General features: G+C 38.9%; 1 protein-coding gene across 3 annotated transcripts in view; it reads right to left on the bottom strand.

The window, feature by feature from the left end:
• Nucleotides 1–25,506, bottom strand: part of LOC126255312 (coiled-coil-helix-coiled-coil-helix domain-containing protein 1) — an 86,276-nt gene extending 60,770 nt beyond the window's left edge. The window contains exon 1 of one of the 3 annotated variants that reach the window (XM_049955385.1): nt 25,190–25,506. The gene's annotated coding sequence lies outside the window, so the exon portion shown is untranslated. Of the gene's footprint in view, nt 1–25,159 lie in introns of all 3 variants that reach the window. The other 2 variants (XM_049955384.1, XM_049955383.1) reach the window with 2 other exon arrangements.
• Between the last annotated feature and the right edge of the window lie 807 nt (nt 25,507–26,313).

The raw sequence follows: 26,313 nt of genomic DNA on the forward strand, positions 1-26,313 counted from the left end.
TACCTTTGAAACTAGAGTTTCCATTATGCTGGTCTCTATTTCTACTTCCACTGTCCTGTGGTCAGTGACTATGCTTCCACACGTGCCCCCTCTTTTCACATCCATAACATCTGAAAACACTGTCCGTCCAGCACGCAGTCCAGTTGACATGTCAATTTTCTCGCATTCTACTGCCAATCTGACAGCTGTACATAAATTAATTGTAACCCCTGTCCGAAATCTCCTTGAAATTTCCGAAGGCAACCTGCTTACAAATGGATCAAGCCCCTTGTAAAATTACTTTACGCCTCAACCCTTATGTACAGTCATTAATCTTTCTTATCATAGCCACAAATTCTTGTACTGATTCCATATGCTTCTTCATTACAATGCCCAACTGTTCTCTAAAAGTGTGCACTGTTTTGCATTGTATGCCTGTGAACTAACCTCTTTCTACATTCCTCAAATGTTCCAGCTCCCTTGAGAGCCTCCATATAATCTGCATAAGCTTCCACTCCCCCAATTAATCTTAATTGTACTACTGTAAAAAGTTCTGCATCAGACCACTCTTCCATTTCTGTCAAATTCCTGGGATCCTCCACAAACACTTGCACACCCTCTGTTGATTTACTAGAGAAAGGAGCTACTGAACTTGTGGCTGCCAAATCCATATTTCACTGTGGCAACTGTGATTGTACCAGATTATGTAACTCTATGTTATTTGCTGTCAGTTGCACTACTTTATCCAACAATACATGCTTCTGGTTACAATACTCCTTGCATCCCTGATTCTGCCAAAGGTTTGCCCTTCCCAGCACTCACTTTGAAACATTAATAATTACAAGATTACAAGCACACAAAATAAAACACATTAAATTAATTCTTACATCTAATCATTGACCATTTTGATTCCCAGCACTGTCTAGCCACATGCCTGTAATGATTACACATGAAACACACTAATGATACTGATTCTGTACATGGTGCTGAATGACCTTCCAAGTTACACTCCATAAATCTGACAGGTACAGGGTGTTTCAAAAATGACCGGTATATTTGAAACGGCAATAAAAACTAAACGAGCAGCGATAGAAATACACCGTTTGTTGCAATATGCTTGGGACAATAGTACATTTTCAGGCGGACAAACTTTCGAAATTACAGTAGTTACAATTTTCAACAACAGATGGCGCTGCAAGTGATGTGAAAGATATAGAAGACAACGCAGTCTGTGGGTGCGCCATTCTGTACGTCGTCTTTCTGCTGTAAGCGTGTGCTGTTCACAACGTGCAAGTGTGCTGTAGACAACATGGTTTATTCCTTAGAACAGAGGATTTTTCTGGTGTTGGAATTCCACCGCCTAGAACACAGTGTTGTTACAACAAGACGAAGTTTTCAACGGATGTTTAATGTAACCAAAGGACCGAAAAGCGATACAATAAAGGATCTGTTTGAAAAATTTCAACGGACTGGGAACGTGACGGATGAACGTGCTGGAAAGGTAGGGCGACCGTGTTAGGCAACCACAGAGGGCAACGCGCAGCTAGTGCAGCAGGTGATCCAACAGCGGCCTCGGGTTTCCGTTCGCCGTGTTGCAGATGCGGTCCCAATGACGCCAACATCCACGTATCGTCTCATGCGCCAGAGTTTACACCTCTATCCATACAAAATTCAAATGCGGCAACCCCTCAGTGCCGCTACCATTGCTGCACGAGAGACATTCGCTAACGATATAGTGCACAGGATTGATGACGGCGATATGCATGTGGGCAGCATTTGGTTTACTGACGAAGCTTATTTTTACCTGGACGGCTTCGTCAATAAACAGAACTGGCGCATATGGGGAACCGAAAAGCCCCATGTTGCAGTCCCATCGTCCCTGCATCCTCAAAAAGTACTGGTCTGGGCCGCCATTTCTTCCAAAGAAATCATTGGCCCATTTTTCAGATCCGAAACGATTACTGCATCACGCTATCTGGACATTCTTCGTGAATTTGTAGCGGTACAAACTGCCTTAGACGACACTGCGAACACCTCGTGGTTTATGCAAGATGGTGCCCGGCCACATCGCACGGCCGACGTCTTTAATTTCCTGAATGAATATTTCAATGATCGTGTGATTGCTTTGGGCTATCCGAAACATACAGGAGGCGGCGTGGATTGGCCTCCCTATTCGCCAGACATGAACCCCTGTGACTTCTTTCTGTGGGGAAGACCAGGTGTACCGCCAGAATCCAGAAACAATTGAACAGCTGAAGCAGTACATCTCATCTGCATGTGAAGCCATTCCGCCAGACACGTTGTCAAAGGTTTCGGGTAATTTCATTCAGAGACTACGCCATATTATTGCTACGCATGGTGGATATGTGGAAAATATCGTACTATAGAGTTTCCCAGACCGCAGCGCCATCTGTTGTTGAAAATTGTAACTACTGTAATTTCGAAAGTTTGTCTGCCTGAAAATGTACTGTTGTCCCAAGCATATTGCAACAAACGGTGTATTTCTATCGCTGCTCGTTTAGTTTTTATTGCCGTTTCAAATATACTGGTCATTTTTGAAACACCCTGTACTAGACAATTGTGACCCCCATTATCCCTTAAGTGCAACAACAGATCTACTGGTTCCTAACTTTTAACAAAATTCACCTTACAAGGAGCACGGCAGTCAAGATTCTTTCCCATGACCAAGTCACTTGACTCGCCTTACTTTAGGCCATAGGTCCAGACACTGCTCTGAAACAGTGACATCAATACTTTCACAAGTGACGAGTAGTGGTGGATTTGGGGGGAGGAGACCAAACAGCGAGGTCGTCAGTCCCATTGGATTAGATAAGGAAGTCAGCCCTGTCCTTTCAAAGGAACCATCCTGGCATTTGCCTGGAGCGATTTAGGAAAATCATGGAAAACCTAAATCAGGATGGCCAGACGTGGGTTTAAACCTACATCCTACTGAATGTGAGTCGAATGTTCTAACCAGTGAAGAAGAGCCAGGGGGGTTCACAGGGATGCTTTGTGGCACCAGACAAACAGCAACATCACTGAGGCATCCAGCAGCTTCCTGTGTGTGCATGTCATGAATGGCACCAGCCGAGCAGTGGTGCGTGATGTAACGGTCTCTGCTAGTGGTGACTCTGGTCCCAGTGGCCAGTTATGGCTGCAAGTGTGTTGGTGTGACTCACCTTGGAGCTGTCCAGCAGGCAACGGGCAGGTGACATATTGGCTGTGACCCACTGCTCCATAAGGATGATTGGCAAGCTGCTTCCCAGGACCGGGGCTGGACTGGAGAGATGGTGGCTACAGCTCCCATGCTATCAGGATAGACTGCCCTTCACAGAGTTGAACTGTGTGCCGTGAACAGCATTCCAGATGGTGCCCCTAGCATCACAGCTCTGTTGTTGCAGAGCTGTGATACTAATCCAAGTGACTTTAGTATAGAGTGGCTAAGTATTTATGCACTTTCGAGCTGCGCTTTTTTGGGCTTTGCTGTGCCTTACAGCATGTGTACTAAACACTTCTGCAGCTGCCGGTGTCAAAACTCTTCATCTTCAACTGCATAGGTACTGCTGTGTCAACTGTTTCCATGCCTTTCCAGGCTAGCTCGCCTCACAACATTGCGACGGCTATGTTACATTTTGTAAAGCATAACACCAGCGCTTGCCTGCGGCTGGCACTGCTGCAGTTTGTTTCCAACTCTGCGTGTTTCTGAACAAATATGGTTGGTGCACTACAGTATCAACCATCAGCTCATCCCTAACAAAATCTCCTTGCTTGTGTACAATGCTTTCTGTATGTCACCTCCAGCGTATGAAGGATTACTGATCTTCTACATATCAGGGCTAGCAATTGTACCAGAGGACAGAAAATGGGAGAACAACAGGAATAACAGTTGTGTTTGTGGAGAGAAGCTATAAAAGAAAAATAAATAAAATATTTGTGGATGAAAGATTGATAATAAATGCAGCACCACTATGAAATATCACAATACAAACAATATGCTCTCAGAATCAAGAGTATTTTTAATTAGAACTGGTCTGTGGAGAAACATATAATATTTTGTGTTTGGCAAATATTATTGAGGAGTTCTTTAAAAGTTTGATCAAATGCAAATCTAAAGAACTGTTAAGGTTTCTGTAACAAACCATCTTTCTCATCAGAAAGTGTTAGTAGTACTAATGCTCTGAGGGTTCTGTACAAACTTAATTATGTATATAGAAATATACAGATAGTTCATCTATAGATTTTGATGAGTGAGTTTGCAAGTACCAAAAAATTTGAGATATAAATGGTACAGTAGTATATTTTGATTGCACTGACTTAGAAGCTTGAAATTTTTGCACTGCCAAGTGACCACAGACCACAGTATTTGATATAAATTTCAACTTGATACCTCAACTGCCTCCTGGAAAAATGGTGTCTTAACAGGCAAGCAGACAGACAGACAAGAAATGAGAAAAAAATATTTTCTTAATGTGATATAATTACAAATTACTGATATTTTAAGTTTTTTCCTTTACTTGTACTGCGGAACATTGTTTCTTGCTAAATTTCATGATCCTTAGTCAACAGGGTGTATCCTGTAGATATTGATTAGTGAGTTTTAAGTATCAAGATGTGTGACATAAATTGTCATATAGTTTTTTGACTGCACTGACATAGAAACTTAAATTTTTTACACTGCCAAGGGAACACAGACCTTAGTATCTGACAGAAATTTCAGTCTGATACTTCTACCTGTTCCTCAGAAAAAGAAATCTTAACAGAAGGACAGACAAGACAACAAAATGATCCTATGAGGTTTCTGTTCTTACTGAATGAGATGTGAAATCCTAAAAAAGGAGGTGATTTCTACAAGTAATGTATATTGAAAGAGCTCATGCAGTAGGAAATATAATAAATTTAGGCGTTTTCACAAAATAGTGCAATATCTTATGACCTCATCCCCTTTTTGGAGTTCATTCTATGCAGTCTGCAAGGTTCAAGAGAAGAGCTGATGTAAGAGCAGAAAAAAGGTGACTTATCAAGCTTTTCACGATCAGCTAAATCAATGTAGATCTCTTAGCACCTGGTGAGGGGACTAGTGCATGATGTTAACTTTCCAGCCTGTTCAGTCCTTCAACAGTGTACTAAAAACAAACCAAATACTTGCAACTTAATATGCCCTCACTTTACAGGTAGTGATGCATCCATGGACAAACACTGTGTTTGTTGCCATTGTCACATCGTCTCTTCAGCTGCCCCCCCCCCCCCTTTTTCTTTTTTTCAAAAAAAAAAAAAAAAAAAAAGTGTAGTTTACAAAAGATATTCTTCTATGAACTTATGAATCCTAGGATTGTGGTGTTACACATAACTCTAGCAGAGTGATGTGTCTCCCTACATCAAACTGTCAGTCGCCTGGTAATGCTGCAGTAGTGTATCATCCCAGGAATGAAACAAATAAGTTAATTCCATTATTTTGACCTCTCGTTTGGAACTGTTAGCTCTTATTCTGAATTCAAATCTTGTTCTTAGGGTTCTCAACTTTAACATGGAGGATAAAGTATTTGTTGTATGAAGATTACTGTAATAGTTTTGAAGAAAGCAACTGAACACACTCAGAATAATATTTAGTAGTCACTGTTTGAGATGAATCTAAACTTTGAAATACAACAGGAAAACTCCATATTGCAGGAAGAACCTGTAACTTCTTGAGTAATATGTACATTAAATGGTAGGTTTGGTTGAGCATAATGTAGGTGGCAAGTTGCCATGCAGCAGCTACGTCAGGTAGGTAAGTGAGCACTGGGAAGTGCCCTGAGTCCCTGCAACAAGCCATGAGAGGAGGTGAGGGTCACTATCCAGTGAGCTGCTGGGCAGACACAACTTGGAATTTCTGTGATGTTTAGATAAACTGTACCATCACAGACCTGGGAATTCTGAGCAATGTGGCTGTGGTCTGACTGTGCTAAAACTAAAGGCATTGAACATTCACTAAAAGCTTGAAAACCAGTTCCAAACAAGCTAAAAAAATCTGATGACAGAGTTCAAACAACAACAGGAAGACGAATTTCATAAAACTATTACCACACCTATAAACCAAATATTAACAAAGTTATTAACACTTATATGGAAAAATGTTTGGCTTACGACAACAGTAACATAAGTTACAGACACACTAGATATGTGTGTGACATGTCGTTGGGCAGGTCTTTGAGTTAAGCTATAAAGTGACTGTATTTATCTTAATATTGAACAAAAACTCTAGTTGTTACAAATAATTCATTTGATATTTATTGAAACAGAGCCACAACAAAGACTTCTCCTCTGATACACAATAGATTAGCATCAGCATGGATGATGTATCCTATTCTCCTAATTTGTTTATGTTTCTTTAGTAAGAATTTTAAAAATTAATGGTTTTAAGGTGTCTGAGTAGCACAGTGTAGCAGTGGCAAGCTGAATAAAGACACGAGTCTGATCACCTCTTGCCATTCTCCATTCTGTCTTAAGATGTACAAAATGTAAATAAAAGTTGATTATGCTGTAATATTTAATGTGCAATAAAACAATATCAGACTGAAAATTATCTCCTTCTTTTTCTTTTGCCTTTACCTCGTATACCTACTCGGGATTGGCATGGTTATTGTCAGATTTGGCAACATTTATATTACAGGGAGGCCAGATGCCCTTCTTATCATTACTCCTTTTGCATCCCCCCCCCCCTCTCCACCCACGATGGAATTTGTGTAATGCAACTGCCTGCATGTAGTGTTATCCACGTAAAAGTGTGTGAACGTTTTCGAAGTGTTCGCAAATCATATAACTATGGTGGGAGGTGAGTACCAGCCTGGTATTGGCCTAGTCAGGTACGGGAAACTGTCAAAAACCACATTAGGCTGGCTGGCATGCTGGCCGTCATTATTAATTCAGCAGCTGGATTCGATCTAGGACCAGTGTGCCTACCCGAATCCTGGAAGCAGCATGCTAACCCGTGTGGCTATCCAGACAGGATGTCTGCAGATTGTTTAGAAATTTATATTATGTATGTCTGAAATATGTAAAGATTGTAAAATATGTACTCATTATAATGGTGGCCTAGTTTTAAGATGCTCACTTGGCTGCAATGGTTGGTCACAAAACAGAAGTTCTATATACGCACACAGAGCAGGGGTTGTGGTCTTTTGATGTTTATGTCTTGGTGGGTAAGGTTTGCATGGCTGTGGAGCTATGTAAGTGTTCAAAACACAGAATTATTTTGATGTGCCCCTATTCACAACTTAGGAATTTTTCAGTGTAGCACTTCAGGCCTCACAAAATATTTATACATTAAGCATCTGATGGTTATGTAATAAAAAACTGATCTCATGTGAATCTGATTTCACAATATTTATCTTTTGACATGTTTTCTTTCTTTAACCTGTTAAATCTGGAATTTGGTCCGGTATGTTTTGAACTGATTTTGCAAGTTTTTATACACTTGGTAAAGAGGTAACTCGAGAAAGAGAAGAAGATGAAAAAGAAGCAGACAAGGCATTGCGCAGGCAAACCTATGTATCCATGGTTAATTCATACTGCTGTGGGCTGTGTGTCATCTATCTTAGTGTAGCAGCTGTAGTGGTTGGCTAGTGATGTGCAGAACAGTTTTTATTCCTGCTTTTTGCAATTTGTCATTTAACATATATGATTTGTGGAATATTCTGAGATTTACTTATTTATGGACTACAGGAATTTGCTAGAACATTTTAAGTAAGAATAAACAGGATCACTGTCTGCCGAGGCAGGTTGTTCAGCTTAGTGTGTACTGTCACTTGTGTTCAATAAACGTGCTTTCAGTGTGAAATGTTAGATCTCGTTGACGATCATGTTCTCATTGGCACCCGACTCTGTATTCTATGTGACATGATTGGTGGAGACATTGTGTGCCTCACATACTGACACTGCCATGGCTCCACAATCATGCCACACAAATGCTGTCACTTTCATGGGCAGAAACCTGAGTACAAATAGTACACTTCTCCTATGGTCCACACTATCAAGGTACCAATGGATGCAAAAGCATAGGTTAGTCAGATACCAACCAGGTGTCCAGCAGTGTTTCTGAAAGATGCTGGCCAGGACTCGACAAAATGAATAAAGGGATTCAAATTTCAAAGGTAAGATAACAAGATGAGTACTGCCCGTGTCTGCTTTTATTTGGACAGTGCAGCCTAGCAGTAGTCTGAGAAAAATGAGGAAAACCTCAAGATCTGGGATAAACTTACACCAAAGTTAAGAAAACATTTGGTGACAATTGGCTGAAAGTTTGTATAGCCAAAAAATAACAGAGGATACATGTGCCAGAGGAAGACGACACACCGGTATTTTAGTGCTGTATCATATAGTGTACTCGAAATTGAAGAAAATGATAAGAGTTTCACATGAAATGAAGCATGTGTCAGGGAACACCTAACAAGTGCTCCTTTGAAGGATGTAACCCTAACACAAGAAATACTCTCCTCCACAATTGATACACTCCTCCCAATGCTGTTTCCACTTCCAGAAGCAGTCTTGGCATGCCTCTTGCTATATCATGTAAAGTGCCGTCTCCGAATTTTCTTTTACCTCATCTATCATTGCGAATATTCATCCTTTCAATTTCTTTTCTTTTTTTTTCTTTTTCTCTCTCTCTCTCTCTTTTTTTTCAATAGTCACACACCAAAGGGGTGAATGTGCAGGTGTGCTATCATGATGAAAAAGCCATGAATTGTCTCACCACATTTCAGGCTGTTTCCTTCTCACATTTTCTCGCAGGCATCACAACAAATCCTGATAGTACCATCAATGTAAAGTTTATACCTGTGGCATAAATTCATGATGAACTAAACCTTCAAAGTCAAAGAAAACTATCAGCATGACTTTGACCTGACCTGATGTGCTTTTTTTTTGGTCTTGAAGGATCTCTCCCAACCCATTGTGAAGATTGAACCTTGGTCTCAGCATCATAACCATAGATCCACATCTCATCACCAGTTATGATTCTCGTTCTCATACGCATGATCCAAAAGCTCTTCACGGATTGTAAGGCAAAGATCTTTCTGGTTTTGATTCATGAGCCATGGAATTAACTTGGCGGCAACACAATGCTTTCCAAGATGCTGTGTCAGGATTTAATAGAACTTGTAGCCTATCTGACTATGAGAACTTCACTATACAAACTCACAACAATATCACCCCAAGAAACAATATCGGGCCGAGCAGCATGCTCTTCTCCAGTCCAGGTCTACGGCTTGGAAGAGGAAGTCAAGGAACCATGTAAATTTCATTTCATTTTTACAAAAGTTCATTATTCACAAGAATCAACAGTGGTACTCTAGATTTTTCAAATGCATAAAGTTTCATGTATTAAATATTAGGCTGATCATTGTTGGACATGATCTAAGGTGCTTGCTTGTGTGAATGAATATATATGTTTGTTTCTTTTTCTGGTGAAGACTTGGCCAAAAGCTAATGTGTAAGTGTTCTTTGGTAGTGTCTTTCTGCAAGAAAACATGTCATACTTATGGTAAGTAGCAATCTATCTTTTCCGTACCTGTTGGTGTTCCTACCTGGAGTTCCCATTGTATGATTCTGTCATTAATAGCTATTCTCACAAAAAACAGATTTCTTCCAAATGGATTTATTTTCCAATTGCATCTGAATCTGTCACATAGTCTTCTTTGGATAGATGTGATAAGTGTCAGACATCACAGAAAATGATACTCCAGAATTAAATATTGCCTTGAGGGTTTGGTCTTTGGTGAGGCTGTCACTGCTTTCCATGGAGCACATTCATCTGTGGTAGGAAATAACTATGGCACACTGGAGAGAGACATCAGAATAGGGCAATGTAGTTAATTCCATGGATCAGCTGTAATCATATCAAACTGAAATGTTGCATTCTTCTGCAGTCTTTCGGACTGTGAGTCTTTGACTGGCATTCAAAATTTCGGCAAAATTTAATGCAGATGCGTTGCTCCTCTAACTCTGCCGTCTCGAAATTTGCAGACTGTGCGACACAGCATTTTACTCAATACCACACTGAACAATAGCTAACAGACATATCAACAATGAAATTTCTGGCAATTACACATTAAACACAGGGATGCCAACTGCATTTCGCTTCAACACATTGTTGGTGCAAAATTACAAATGTTCTGGAATTTTCTGAATAGACTTTGTACATTGTGGTAGCACACAAAGCATTCGACAGACTTCTAAATTTTGTACCAATGGCAGTCATGGAAGACCATCAGGACCTCGCATGGCTAATATGGCAAATTGTAGATGAGGAGATATGGAATTTTATTATGTCTGGTACTGTTGAAAGCAAATTACCAATAGTAGCACCACTGAATGTTGAACTTCAGTCAGGAGGTAGCAGAACAAATTCAACAAGTGTTTCTTTGATCGTTGCTACAGATCTCTGTATGGCATGCCAATTTGAGGAATGGAGTCAAAGAATGTGCAATTATGTCACAATCATCAGACAACATTCAATGTTCTCAATGACACATACAAAATTGGCTCACTTGTCAATCTGATTGCTGTGTACAATAATGGACATTTTAGGAACAGAAGACAACACACGGGTTTTGTTTCTACTATGAAAGCCCTAGAAACATCATACTTTGCTGTAAAGAAAGAATGAGGGTGTTCAATCATAATTATGCGATATGAAATCATACAACAGAGCAATTCTATGTGTGGCAATAAAATGCATATGATTACAGCTGATCCATGGAATTAACTACATTGCCCTATTCTGATGTCACTCTCCAGTGTGCCATAGTTATTTCTTACCACAGATGAATGTGCTCCATGGAAAGCAGTGACAGCCTCACCAAAGACCAAACCCTCAAGGCAATATTTAATTCTGGAGTATCATTTTCTGTGATGTCTGACACTTATCACCTCTATCCAAAGAAGACTATGTGACAGATTCAGATGCAATTGGAAAATAAATCCATTTGGAAGAAATCTGTTTTTTGTGAGAATAGCTATTAATGACAGAATCATACAATGGGAACTCCAGGTAGGAACACCAACAGGTACGGAAAAGATAGATTGCTACTTACCGTAAGTATGACATGTTTACTTGAAGAAAGATACTACCAAAGGACACTTACACATTAGCTTTTGGCCAAGTCTTCACCAGAAAAAGAAACACAAACAAATATATTCATTCACACAAGCAAGCACCTTAGATCATGTCCAACAATGATCAGCCTAATATTTAATACATGAAACTGTATGCATTTGAAAAATCTAGAGTACCATTGTTGATTCTTGTGAATAATGAACTTTTGTAAAAGTGAAATGAAATTTACATGGTTCCTTGACTTCCTCTTCCAAGTCGTAGACCTGGGCTGGAGAAGAGCATGCTGCTCGGCCCGATATTGTTTCTTGGGGTGATATTGTTGTGAGATAGGCTACAAGTTCTATTAATTCTATGATGTCTGCGTTCATCAAGGTAACCACAAGCCCCTCTCCATAAATCCTCTGACAAGACTGCCATAAAATTGTCATCTACCATTTCTCCCTCAACAACTGCAAAATCCCATTACTACCTGGAACCAAGGACTATTACAGTATCTGCCACATTTTTACTGTTACAATAGTGTTTAGTTTACATCTACATAAATTCCCTGCAAACCAGTGTGGGCTGCATAGCAGAGGGAACTTAGCATTGAATTAATGTTAAGAGTCTCTTCCTGTTCAAATCACGTATGGATAGTGGAAAGAAAGACTGCTTAAATGCCTCTGTGGGCACTATAATTATTGTACCTTGTCCCTATAGGAGTGATATGTAGGGTGCTGAAGAATATCTCAGCATTCTCCACTTAATACTGGGTCTTAAAACTTTATAGGTAGGCTTTTTCAATATAACTGGGGCTTATTTGCAAGTTTTATTTCCGTAACAATTTTCCATCAGTCAAGTAAACCTTCCCTGTATTTCTTTAATACCCTCTATTAGTCGTACTTGGTAGGAGTTCCATACACTTCAGCAACATTCTAAGACAGGAAGCACAAGTTATTTATAAGCAATTCCTTTTGTAGTCTGATGGCTTTTCCCCAGTATCCTGTCAATGAACTGACATCTGCCATCTGCTTTAGCTACAACTGAGCCTATGTTATCCTTCAATTTCATATCCCTAAAAAATGTTAGACTCGTGTATTTGTATGATTTTGTGGGAAGTTATGAGGTCACTGGACACCGTGAGGTGCACCTAAAACTCAGTTCGCTACACACACTCCGCAGTGTTGTGTTCCATGAAGTGTCACTGGATGCAGACTATGCTTCCAGTATGTGAAGGTAAATGGCAACTGGGAGCCATTGATGAAATCTATCACACTGAAGAGACAGGAGTGAAGAGTTGATAAGCTGGAAGGGAAATCTTAATGGCCAGGAACAGCCTCCACTGCTGTAGGTATAACATGTACAATCAGTGGCATAAAACAGGTGAAAACCAGTGTCCCAGAAGTTACAGAAGTGGGTAGAATGTATGAGTAAAAATGCAAACATTTAATGCTACTGGCTGGCACAGAATTCTTCCTTTTCAGAGGGGCAGAACATCACTCTGTTCCTCAATAGATATAAGTAAAACAGGCATATACCTGCATTCCGGGGCCCACATGAAATAATTAACATACAATTTATTTTCCAACCAAGTAAGGCACTTTGATATGTGCCAAAGAATTATTTAATATCATTATTTCACTAAAAATATGGGTTAACAATAAATTCGGAAAGGATATATTGCCACTCACCATACAGAGAATTGTGAGCTGTAGACAGACACAATGAAAAAGATCGCCGAAATATTAAAGCTTTCAAAGTCCTTCTTCTGCAGTACAAACACACACACACACACACACACACACACACACACACATGGAGCCACTGTCTGAGAGCACTAGAGCCTGACCCGTGACTGCACCCTGAGACAGTGGCCGTGTCTGTGTAAGTTGTGCTTGTGTATGCATTTTCTAGTGCAGGAGAACTTTGTTCGAAAGCTTTAATATTATAGCAGTCTTTTTCATTGTGCCTGTCTGTGGCCCAATGCTTTCTCCACATGGTGAGAAGCAATCCAACCTTTCCATAGTCTTGTTATTCCAACCTGGACTTCCCATTGTTTATCAATGAATTTGTTTGTTCTAAAATATGTGGTTCCATAGTTTGGTGCTTTCCTTTCATGTAATCTTTTCCCTACCCTATAAATTTGATTCAGCAGTGTGGCACCTAGCAATAATTAAAACAGAGTGATAGAGCAGGACTGTTATTATATAATTGTTTTCCCAATCTGAAAAATAATACTTCACAACTGACCGCCAACATGGGGTTAGCAAAGCATGCCAGTACCTCACTGAGAACTTTATTAACTTGCATACATTTGAGGGCATCTGTCACTGACTAAATTAAACCAAACAAATTATGTGCTATCTGTTGCAGACTTTCCCAAGATCTCCTGTCACACCAACACAGTAACCAAGCATGGGGCATATGACAATTTTGTACAAGAATTTCTGGTCGACAAATTACACCTGCTTAGAAATCATCAAATAAAGTGTATTATATAACAAAAACAATCAATTATTGACAAAATTATTTAATTGGATGGATAAAAAATCTACTCACCAAGTGCCAGCAGAACACACACATAATAGATGGTTGTAATTGGCAAGCTTTTGGAGCCAGTGGCTCCTTCTTCAGCCAGAAGGGTTGAAGGGGAAGGAAGAAGGTGAAGGAAAAGAACTGGAGAGGTCTAGGAAAAGTGGTACATTTTGGGAAAGTCACCCAGAATCACAGGTCAAGGGAGACTTAGCATATGGTGTGAGAAGGAAGGACTGATTGTTGGGGACTGCATCAGATGAGATTTGAAAACCAGAGAGCTTAAAGGTGGAAGACTGGGTAATTCACAGACAGAAATGACTGCTTAAACATCATGCATGATTTAACAGGAGTGACAAGCTAAGTGCATTGTACATAACAGAGGTGGGAGGGGGGTGGTGAAAAATAGACGGGAAAGACAAGAAAGATATAGAAAACTAAAACGGAGTGAAGCAAAGAGAAGTTACAGTGAAGAAATGCTGAGATGGAAGAAATTAATGTAAATTAGGGTCAGGAGGGTGGCGTGAACCAAGGACATGTTTTAGCGCTCATTCCCACTGCAGAGTTGTGAGAAACTGGTGTCTGGTGGAAGAATCTATATGACGTGTGGTGAAACAGGTGCCGAGGTCACGAATGACAGGTTGTAGAGCATGCTCTTCAACAGGATATTGCGAGTTACACCCCCTGCTTATGCCCATTCATCCTAATTTGGTTGTAGTCTCGCTAATGGGTGTAGGCAGAGGGTGTATACTGGCAACTCACAATATCCTGTTGCAGAGCATGCTCTACAACCTGACATTCGTGACCTCGGCACCTGTTTCACCACACGTCATCTGGATTCTTCCGCCAGACACCACTTACTACTCTGCAGGTGGGAATAAGCACTACAACATGTCCTTGGTTCTCGCCATCCACCTGGCCTTAATTTACGTTGATTTCTTCTGTCTCAGCATTTCTTCACTGTAACTACTCTTTGCTTCATTCTGTACCATTTTTATATATGTTTCAATGTCTTTCACATCCATTTTTCACCGTCCCCCCTCCCACCTCTGTTACGTACAATGCACTTAGTGTTTCACTCCCATTAACTCATGTATGATGATTAAGCAGTAATCTCTGTCTGCATATTACCCAGTCTTCCACCTTTAAGCTGTCAGGTTTTCAAATCTCATCCAATGCAGTCCCCAACAATCAGTCTTTCCTTCTTAGTTGCAGTTAGAGTTTGCTGAACGTTGGTATACTTATAGTGGGTGCTGAAACTAAGAAAAATACTAAATTTCAAGTTTTTACCTCAAATCATTCCTGAAATATGGTTGTTTAATCTTTCCAAAAACGTGTGGACGGACTTTTTTTAAATTGCCCTAGGAACTGCCCTAATTGAGCTAGAGAGCTGGGAAAGGTGCCATTTTGCAGCACTTTTCATGCTCTTTCCAGTGATATACAACAAAACATAGCTTCCAATTAATAATCTTTTTCAAAATACTAATTAATATTTTGATTTAATTTTTTTACAAAAAGTACATAATTGAAAATTTTCAAAATATTGCCATAACTACTTCATACTGTTGTTAATCACATGGCAAAATATAAATGTGGGATGATGAGGAGTTCATTGTTAAAAAAAAAAATTATTCCGGACTCTTGTTTTTCACTAACAGCCGTAGTTGGATCAAATTGACCTTTAACAAACAGGAATTTCATTACAATATTCTGAAAGGTAAGTGAAAAAGTACTAGAAAAATCAAAATATCACCTTCTTGAAACAAAACTAAACAACATTTTCTATAATTGATTGCTTATTTTTTTAGTTTCTTACAGTTTAAACTAATAGTCTATTAACTGGCAGAACGATATGTTGAGTGTGGGATCTATAGCTAAGATTTAAATACGTTTTGAAAAACTTGTTAGTAGGTTATTGATGTAATACTTCTGGTCCAAAAATGTACACTTCATTAGCACAGGCTTTAGCCACTGTATGAAGGCTGAGCATGCTTGTGTTCCTGTCTATGTATGCAGCAGGCTGTGAACAAGTTGAAACAAGCACAGTGCTTGATGTCTGTACAATCATTCAGAGACTGGAGCCATTGTTGAGTGGATGTAAGACTGTTACCTTCTAAGGCTTAGTGTGCCTACGGCATTATTGTGCACTGTGGTTTTAGTGCAAATCAATTGTTACCTCTGTGTTGACCAGTTTGTATCTAGTATATTTAATAGTTCGTTTACAAGTAAATCTATAAATTGAAGGAGAGTTTATAAGTGGTTTTTGTATCAATATGGAACCAAGTAAAAAGTGCAGTGCTGTAAGAGTGAAGTGTTCTAATCCATTGAAGCAGTCAAATCATTTTATTAGAGACAGAAAAAAAAAAACTGAGAAATGTCACAGCATGGATGACCAAATTATTTCAAAATACCTAGTGGTGGCAGGATTTGCGATAAATGTAGGAAAGATGTAACACATTGAAAAATACATCAGAGTCCATCAGTGATAAAAGTTGATTCTTCTGGATCAGAGATAATCATCCCAGACCAAGACCCTGACTTCACTGCATCTTCAGTGGTTGCTCAAACACTTAACACTTCACTACAAGAACTACGTGAGTCCCCAATTGATCAGAAAAAAGTAACATCTACGCGTTACGCCAAATCAAAAGTGAAAAAAATCTCCTCATCAGTGACCCGTAAACTTCTGTTGCTGCTGAACCTTCTTCATCAGATACTGATGAATCTGTTCTTCACAATCTCAAAACAAACTTTAATAATTCTATATGTAGAGCAAAACAAATTAATGATTCTTACAAGTTTACCTGAAAATTGGAGTGTCAGGAAAATAATGAGAGAATTTAATGCTCCTAAATACATTGTTTGGCAGTCCAAAAAAATTTTGAAAGTGAAAGGATTCATGGAAGGTCCAAACCCAACACCAGGGAAGTGTTTACCAACAGAAACTGTCAAAACTGTACATTCATTTTATGAAAATGATGAAGTTGGCCGGGCAATGCCAGGTATTAAAGATTGTGTGACAATTACAGAAACAAGTGGATGTAAAACAAAAATATCAAAAAGACTTATTTTGTGTAACCTTAAAGAAGCTTACAAACATTTTAAAGACGAGTTTCTTAAAATAAAAATAGGTTTCTCTAAATTTGTTGAGTTGAGACCGAAACATTGCGTATTTGTTGGCTGGAGTGGCACACACACTGTCTATGTGTGCACAACTCACCAAAACATAAAATTAATGACAAACTGCCTATTGGCTTCTGTCTCAGGTTCTTCGGCCGACATTCATCTAATGATTTTACTGATGTTTCGCCAGCACGACTGGCTGGCATTGTCAAAGCTTCACCCTCCATTGCCAGTGGTGAACTGCAGCCGAGCTCGCAGCCACAGACTATATGTACCTGGTGCGCCAACGTCCGAGGGCATCTCTGCAGTCATTTCCGATGCGGTTCTCCTCTTGTTATCTGTGACGGTTGTTTGCTGCAGTACGGGAAGCCAGGATCTGTTTACCTTAAGGCTTTCCTCTTTCTTGTTGAAGCTGTTTGCATGTTTTTGTATTTCTACAGCTTCTCTGAACAAGTGCGTGTGATAGTGCTTCTCTACAGCCAGATCTTCCGTGTCGGCGAATTTTATTACGTGGTCGGTCTGACTCAGAGTGCGCTCTACCATGGCCGATTTCTCCACCTGCCCCAACCTGTAATGTTGCTTATGTTCTTTGATCCTGGAGTTGATTGATAGTACAGTCATTCCGACAAAAACTTTTCTGCATGTGCATGGTATACGGTATATTCCCTAGTCACAAGGGATGGCAAAAACCTGGGACACAGCGTGTATCGAAAACCGACACACACGGACCGACACCTGCTGAAACTATCAAACCACCACCCGAGCCAGAAAAGAGGAATGCATAATACGCTTTTGAGGAGAACTGCACCGGAAATGACCACGGAGAAGCCCTCAGACATTGGCGCGCCACGTATATATAGTCTGTGGCCGCGAGCTCGACTCCAGTTCACCACCAGCAATGGAGGGTGAAGCTTTGACAATGCCAACCACTCGTGCTGGCGAAATGTCAGTAAAATCATTAGATGAATGTCGGCCGAAGAACCTGAGACAGAAGCCAATAGGTAGTTTGTCAAGAAGTGGCCATGAAAGTCTTAACAATTTTGCATAAAATTAATGATAGAAAATTCCAAACTAAATACAGTAACAAACAGCAGCTTAAACAATTACAAGCAGTGCATAGCAAAAATGGTTTGTAGCCCATTATCGGTTGAGTGCAACATAAGAAACTGTGAATATTGCCCAGGAGAAACTGTCATATGTAAAATTTTACAAGACTCTTTTGATGAAAACCTAATTGAACGAGTTCAGTTCCGACAGTGGATGTCAGTTGACCACTGTAATCTGGAAATTGTTCAGAAAACTTCTGAAGAATTCATACATTTATTTTGTGGTAAGATGTCTAATTTGATTCGGAATGGCTTCATTGCCAAGCAACAACGAACATTCCTTAACTCCATAAGAGAAAACTTTATGGAATCTGAACTTCTTGTCGTATGTGATTTTTCGGAAAATTATAGTATAGCTCTAGGGGATGAAGCTCAGAATTACCACTGGACAAGACAACAGATTACCATTCATCCTTTTGTTATATATCACAAATAGGAAGACAAAATTGAGCATATGAGCTTTGTCAGTGTTTCCAATTGCCTGGAGCACAATATGTTCAAATGTGTGTGAAATCTTATGGGACTTACCTGCTAAGGCCATCAGTCCCTAAGCTTACACACTACTTAACCTAAATTATCGTAAGGACAAACACACACACTCATGCCCGAGGGAGGACTCGAACCTTCGCCGAGACCAGCCGCACAGTCCATGACTGCAGCGCCTTAGACCGCTCGGCTAATCCCGTGCGGCGGAGCACAATACAGTTGCGGTTTACCCCTTTCAAAAGAAGCTTATTTCTTATCTAACAAATAAATTTCAAAAGCTTCCAAAAAAGTTATACTATTATTCTGATGGTTCTGCTGCTTAGTACAAAAATAAGAAAAACTTCCTGAACCTTTGCCTTCATGAGGAAGACCTCAACATAAAAGCTGAGTAGCACTTTTCAGCCACAGCACATGGGAAAGGGCCTTGTGATTGAGTAGGGGATTCAGTTAAGAGACTGGCAGCTCGTGCAAGTTTGCAAAGGCCATACCAAAGTCAGATCTAAACCTCACAAGGTCTATTTGAGTGGGCAGTAGGTAATATTACAAATGTTGATATTGTGTATTCCACTCAAGAAGACTATGCTGCTTCAGAAATATTATTAAAAAGCCGGCTTGAAGAGGCATTGACAATCAAAGGAACACAGCAATTTCACGCTTTCGTTCCCAACACTACATGTGATATGCAGAGTTGGAAGAGGGAAGTAACTGCATCACCAGACAAACTGAAGTTACAAGATGTATCAGGCTATGTCACCACTGTATATGGCAGAAACTGGTGGCTTGGATACATTTTAGAAAAAAACAAAGAACCTGACAAAGTGAAAATAACTTTTCTTCATCCGTGTGGACCAGCTAAGTCAGTTTCATATCCTGCACATGCAGAAGTCCTGTGAATGTCAGTTGTGGATGTTCTCACAAAAGTAAATCCATTTACTCCGACAGGGAGAACATATATTCTTAATGAAAGTGATGTAAACTAAACCCCGCCAGCTTTATTAAAATGTAATCTGTGAAGTTCCAAGACAATTTATTGGGAACCTGCTTTCAACTCAAAACTTAATTTTTGTCTCAGGTTAGTGTTAATGTATATTTTATAGAAAGTTGTTTCAAAATTACTGTTAGTACCTATTGTGTTAAATTTAGCTACGTATCAATACCTGTTACTCAAAAACAAGCATTATGTATTTAATTTTTTTAGGCCCTAATAGTTTAGTTCCAAACATCATGGACCAGAACTATTATGTAAATACTTGTACTTTTTAATACTTTATTTCAGTTTGCAGTTAAATGCTCAAACTTTTTTGTTTTATCAGTTAATATGCTGTTAGTTAAGTTGTATGAAATTATAAGCAATCAATTACAAAATATGATGATTAGTTTTGCTTTAATAAGGTGATGTTTTGATATTTCTAATACTTTTTTTACTTACCTTTCAATAAATTTTAATGAAATTCCTGTTTGGTCAAACTATGGCTGTTAATGAAAAACAAGAGTCTGGAATAATTATTTTAACAATGAACCCATCATCATCCCACATTTATATTTTGCCATGTGATTTAGAATAGTATGAAGTAGTTGTGGAAATATTTTGAAAATTTTCAATTATGTACTTTTTGTAAAAAAATTAAATCAAAATATTAATTAGTATTTTGAATAAGGTTATTAATTAGAAGCTATGTTTTGTTGTATAGCCCTGGAAAGAGCATGCAAAATGACACCTTTCCCAGCTCTCTAGCTCAATTAGAGCAGCTCCTAGGGCAATTTAAAAAAAGTCCATTCACACATTTTTGGGTGGTTTTGGAAATGTTTACATAGCCATATTTCAGGAATGGTCTGAGACAAAAAATTGAAATTTGGAATTTTTCTTAGCCTCAGCACCCATTACAGGTATACTAAATTTTAGCAAAATCTAAATGGTGAGGTAAAATAGGTGTGTTGACTTGACATGGAATGATCCACTTGGTAATGGTTTGCACAGTGAACAATGGGAATTGGATAAAATGAATGCTGAATAGGACGATTAGACAATGTGGTGGAACCAATGAGAAAATAGCATTCAATAAATACTGTCGTGATGCAGAGTGTATAAAATTATATAGTGGCATAATAGAATGGTTTGTGCAGAATGTCATCATATAAAACTGATAAAACAGAAGTACACTTGAAATTGTGCTCTTATGGATTTTCAACCCCCAAATCTTAAATGTTAAGAGAGCGCAAGTCAAAACACACATGAGTATCATTCTGAAAATCTGATTTCTATAAGGCAGACTTTCATTCCTTTAGAAGTTAACAGACAAGGAAAAAATGTTTTCCATGATTATATAACTTACGATCTAGTGATGCAATACTGTAATTCTGTACATCAGATTTTTGAACCATCTAGGACCTTGTTCCACCATTTCACTATCAATATAAAAGTAGCTTGTTAGTCACAGTGTTTCACAGACAATACATCAGAAGTAGAGTTGTCTGGTTAGTTAACAACACTAACTCTTTGTTTTACAACCAACATTTTCCTGATTACCTATTTCATAAACATGGTGGTTAGTGGAAGCTTGCTGCTTCCTTCTTGCTATAAAAGAAAAGTTAAATCATCATCATAACTTTTCTTGTGTATGACACTTTAGACTTTCTGTATTTTTAGTGGTTGACCGACAGTATATTATTTTGTATCAAAAGCTGCCTGTCACCACTACTGAAATTTCGCCTTCTGGAGGCAAGAACTTGCCTGAAGTTCTGTCTCATAATTTTACAATATATTATTTTTCCAACTCTGAATTGAGTTGGGAATAAAACTACTATAAGTATCTGACCTGAGAAGTTTTCACCAATGAAGATAAAGCAGCCCTGCAATGTTATAGGCCTAGTATCATGGAGAATTTTCTCCCTGATGGGAGAGCATTCTTGGAAGCACTGATCCACGGCCAGCATTAAAAAAAAAAAAAAAAAAAAAAAAAACTTTCAACAACTCCGACAACTACTCATCTGAATTAACCAACAACTATGGAAAACTAACTGTATTTGTTAGTGTGCATAATGCTAATATAACAAAAGTTTGAGACTCAAAGTTCCAAGTGCCTTCAGGCAGTAAGTCAATTTCATCCCTATTTTTCTCTTGTTATAATATAAATCAATTTATCAGGAGTAGCTGCTTCAGTTCTTGAAGGGAACTTTTAGTCCTTGGAGCACAAAAGATTCAGAAACTAAAAGAGTATCAACAAGCTTAGTTTAGAGGTATTTGATTACCTTACTAAAAACATTCACCAACTTTAATACAGCACCATTCTGAATGCTGCTCTTGGGCACAATATGAGTTAGTTACTATTTATAAGTAGCTGGAAATCACCCTAATGCCTGTCATGTGACTGGAAGCTATAGTGAATGAATGTTCTGGGAGGGCTACCGAGAAAGAAATACCAAAGATACCTAAATTACTACCATCATCTGTGCATACAGTCTACTATCCAGGATGTACACGACCTGTCATTGCCTATCAAGTTGACTGTGAGAGGCACATCAGTGGTAGATGGGACTCAGTATAGGGTAGACAGGGACAACAAAGAGCTATTACACCCATCCCCCCCCCCACCTAATCAACATATTTCAGATGCTGTCTCCCACTAGGATTGAGCTAGTGGAACATATTTCATCTGTTGGGAAGCCTACTGCATCCCACATTAATGAGAAGCAAATGCAAAAGGGTATGGGGTTTGTTGTTAACCATTGGCAGCACAAAAATGTGGCAAATAATGGTAACCCGTACAGAAATGGCAGCAAAGGATAGGGAGTATCACCTCAAGCACTCAGTATGTTTGCCTCTTCGCCTCATTCAGCTTGTTGAAGAGCCTGTAACTCTCCATTCAGTCCACATAATGATTGCAGATGGGCAACCTGAAGAATCAGGGTTGGATCCAAAGACATGACTCCCATTTTCATAGATGAGACTGTTAAAATCACAGTATAAAGTACAGAAGCATTAGTAAGAAGCACTGTAGCTCACATACTAATTGGTACAGGAAGTTCTCTAAGACCCAAAAATGGCAATAGTAAGATTTTTGGGTTAAAGATAAGTGTATATCAAAAGGATTGGCTAACAGAAAGTGGAAATACCGTATCTGCCACAGTAAACAAAAAGCTCAAATGCACCAAAATAGAAATGAAGCTGCATGTTAGATTGCTTGGGTAAGACTTAATATCAAGGATGGACATAAACTCATAACTGGATACTTCTGTCAACCTTAAGACTTACCCCAGATGTAAACAACAACTTTAAAGAAAATCACAGCTCATTACTATGTACCATATGTTCTCCAATCATAATGCCATTATTGGAGGAAACTTGTATCATTTAACTGGTTGGGAAGACCATAGTTTTGTATGCCACAGGCATGACAAAACATACTATGATAGAACACAAAATGCCTTCTTTGAAAATAACACAGAACAGATAATTCAGAAGCCCACTCATAAATATAATATGTTAAATGTAATGGCAACTAATAGACCAGACATCTTTGAGGATGTCTACAATGAAATTTTTATCAGTGACCATTACACAGATCTACCAACAATGAGTACCAAAGTCAAAGGGTAAATAAACAAGTAGAAAAATCTACACGTCAAGAAAACTAGACTAAAGAGGCAGTACTGTCATAACTCAAGGAGGAATCTGAAACACTTCGCTCTGGACAGGAGCATGCAGAACTGTGGCTCGTGTTCAGAATAACAATGGACCAAGCAGACGATAGATATGTGTACTTAATAGCAACATACATGATTGGAGGGGCTTGTAGACCCATCTCCAAATACTGTTCAAATGTGTGAGACCCATATCAAAAAGGTCTAACATAGGATACTGAATATATACAAATAAGGGGAACAAAAATTATCATAGGTTTATATGACAGATAGGAGACCGTAATGGAGAAGCTGAAAAAAAATGAACTGGTGGATGCTTGAAGATACGACTCCAAGTTTCAAAGTTTCAAGAACTACTATTAAGTGAGGAGTTGAAATGAAATTAACTCAGGTATTATAAAGCTTCCTATCTTTGGAAAATTTTCTCTTGGTAGCACTATCTATAGTTAAATTTAATAGTTGATATCAGAATAAAGTGTTATTCATAGTCGAAATTTTAGCAATGTTTATAAACCATGTACTGTGATTCCTCAGTTATTTTTTTCATGTGACTCTTTTCATCTTCACTTTTAGAGGTACACTACAGTGAAAATTTGACTCTCGCTTTTAAACTTTATGACTGAGCAACCACTTGAGTCCTCGTGACGCAGAGGGTAATATGAAAGTATTCCAGTATTTAGCAGCTGGAGGAAAAGTTACGGATGTGTATGTGCACTTGTACTTGCCTATATTTGCACTGTTGCCAAGAACTTGAGTCAATCTCCATCCATAGTTTTCAGAGCACTGAGAAGCGCGTGGCAGAGAGTATTTCTCATTGTACTACATATCTAGGTATCTTTCTGTGCCAATTCGGTGTGGAGCGTGGGGTCAAATTAAAGTTCAAGTGCCTTTATGTACCCTATGGTTAAGCAAGTCCTGTGTTTGTAATTCCTAAGGAAGCGATACATAGGAGCCATAGTACCTATATCCCTAGAGGAATAAGGGGAACTTAAATCATACTCAAAACAGGGAATGATGAAATGTCAATGTACCATATCATATCCAGTTGGGCTGCCCGCAATGTATCACACACTAGACAAAACTCAGTTGAGAGTTGACGAAGCCCATACCCCCTAAACTGTATAAGTGCCCTAGAAAAGTAGCTATTTTTGAAGGAAACGCGTATTTCTGGAGATATAAGCATATATATAACCGGAAATACCAAAAAATTTTTATTTAAAAAATTGTGCGTTACAGTCATATCTGATGCGCTCGTCACCAAAAAAGTACTTATTTTCAAATGGGTGCAAAAAAAAAAAAAGAAAAAAAAAGGGGTCAATTAACTGTCACCAACAATGGTTAGGATGTATGAATCTGTAAGAAATCTGTGAAGAAATATATTAAAGTGTTTGCAGCATATTGGCATAGCAACATGAATAAGTTGGTGAAAGCAGGTAGTTAAATGGTTTTTTTTTTTTTTTTTTTTTTTTTGCATCCATATGAAAATAAGTACTTTTTTGGTATTCCATGCATATATATGATTATATCTTCAGAAATACGCGTTTCCTTCAAAAATAGGCACTTTTCTCGTGATCTGCGCATGTACCCCCTAAACTGCATAAGTACCCTTTTCTCGTGATCAGCGCATGTGCCCCTTAAACTGCATAAGTGCCCGAATGTGAAATAAAGATTGTTGTTTTGTAACAGACTGGTCTCTAGCGTAGCGTGATGTCTACCTCCTCGCGCTATATTTAACGCACTTTTCGTTATAGAAAGTAAAACCGCAACATAATCTCAGAAAAAGCTATTTCAGATAGCTGACAAATCTCCGGTGATTACTTCGATGCATATTATGCACATCTACAGCATAAGACACTACAAAAACTTTAAGGGGAATCCAACAGCTCACGTAACTTATACCGATTAAAAGTGAAACACTGACTGTCAGTTAAGTACGAAAAGGGGAAGAAATGAGTAATTTGGTAGGAGAACTTTTCACTGATATCACATTCGTAAATGTAGCACACTGTAACGATACTATCAATAACACGTAATCTCGCAACCTGAGGAGTAAAAGTATTATAGGTGCTCAAGCAAAACAACTATACCACATACGTTGTAATTGCAAAAGCAAAAGTAATTGTTATAATAAAGCAATATTCATCTCAATTTTTATTTAATTATTATATAACTGTTTGTAATAAAACTAGCTATATTCTAGTCGCACCAACACTTAACCTACTGTGAAAAGTAGCACAAAACAACGTTTTACCCACACTTCTTTTAAAAAAATAAATGTGTTGTATAGAAATCTCAGTTTGTAAACATCGCGTGGATAAACAAGAGCCAAAGACATTATAGCTCTCAAAGACGTAAACTCATTTAGTAGGTCCCAGGCCGCAGCAATAAACTCGACCAGTACGACTTGTTACAATCGGAACTTCATTCGTCTGTCACATGGGGCTCCCAAAACCGGATTTCGTAAACGGATTCTCCAATATCGCTTCTGGGTAGTCATGTAAACACACAGTAGTTCGGTGACAGCCGTACTGCGTGGATCGCCTGCTGAGCTGCTAGAGTGCGTACGGTACCACAGTCTAACATAACAGTCGCGACACTTCGCCTCGATTTTGTTGCCTTCAGCGCCAGAGCGCCCCAAGCGGCCGTTAGCTTGAACTGTGAGTTCGGCGCGATCGTGATAACGAATAGTGATTGTTTTGATTTATACAATGGTTTTCACCATCGGGAGCGTTTGTAGCGCAATAAATTGCAACAGCAACAGGAAGAAGACACCACAGCTGTCTTTTTTAGGTTTCCTAAGCATCCTGAGAGGTAAATACCATCATGTTACTAAACTGTATCGTCAGGATTCACTCGCAAACTGTATGTGTATAAATGGTGACTGTTTCGTTTTAGGAGCAGAAAATGGCTAGTTAATAGCAGACGAGAAGAGCTTATGAAGAAAGACCCAGTTTACCTGTATAATAATATTAGGTTTTGTTCGCTACATTTCGAACAAAACCAGTTCATGAACGCAGACAATAACAAACTCGTATGGAATGCAGTACCCACAGAGTCTGACATTCCAAATAAGCCACCTCAGCTGACGATGAAGAGGAAACTGCCACAAAGATTCTACAGTCAATCTAAAGCTGTAAAACAGTCCTATGACACAGAAGCAGCCAGTTCAACTCTCCATGTATCAGTGCCAGATTCGTGTGAATCATCAACACAGACCTGCTTTGACGATGAAGTGGTTAGATTAAGTGCAGCTGTTCGTGTCTTACAAAAGCGTGTGAAGTGTCAGAATGTGCAGATCGCTAGACTTCGAGCGAAACTATTATTGGACAAGGAAAATGCCTACAGACAGATTGTTTGAAAATTATTCAAATATTT

Source organism: Schistocerca nitens, chromosome 1, assembly GCF_023898315.1.
Source record: "Schistocerca nitens isolate TAMUIC-IGC-003100 chromosome 1, iqSchNite1.1, whole genome shotgun sequence".
NCBI lineage: Eukaryota > Metazoa > Arthropoda > Insecta > Orthoptera > Acrididae > Schistocerca > Schistocerca nitens.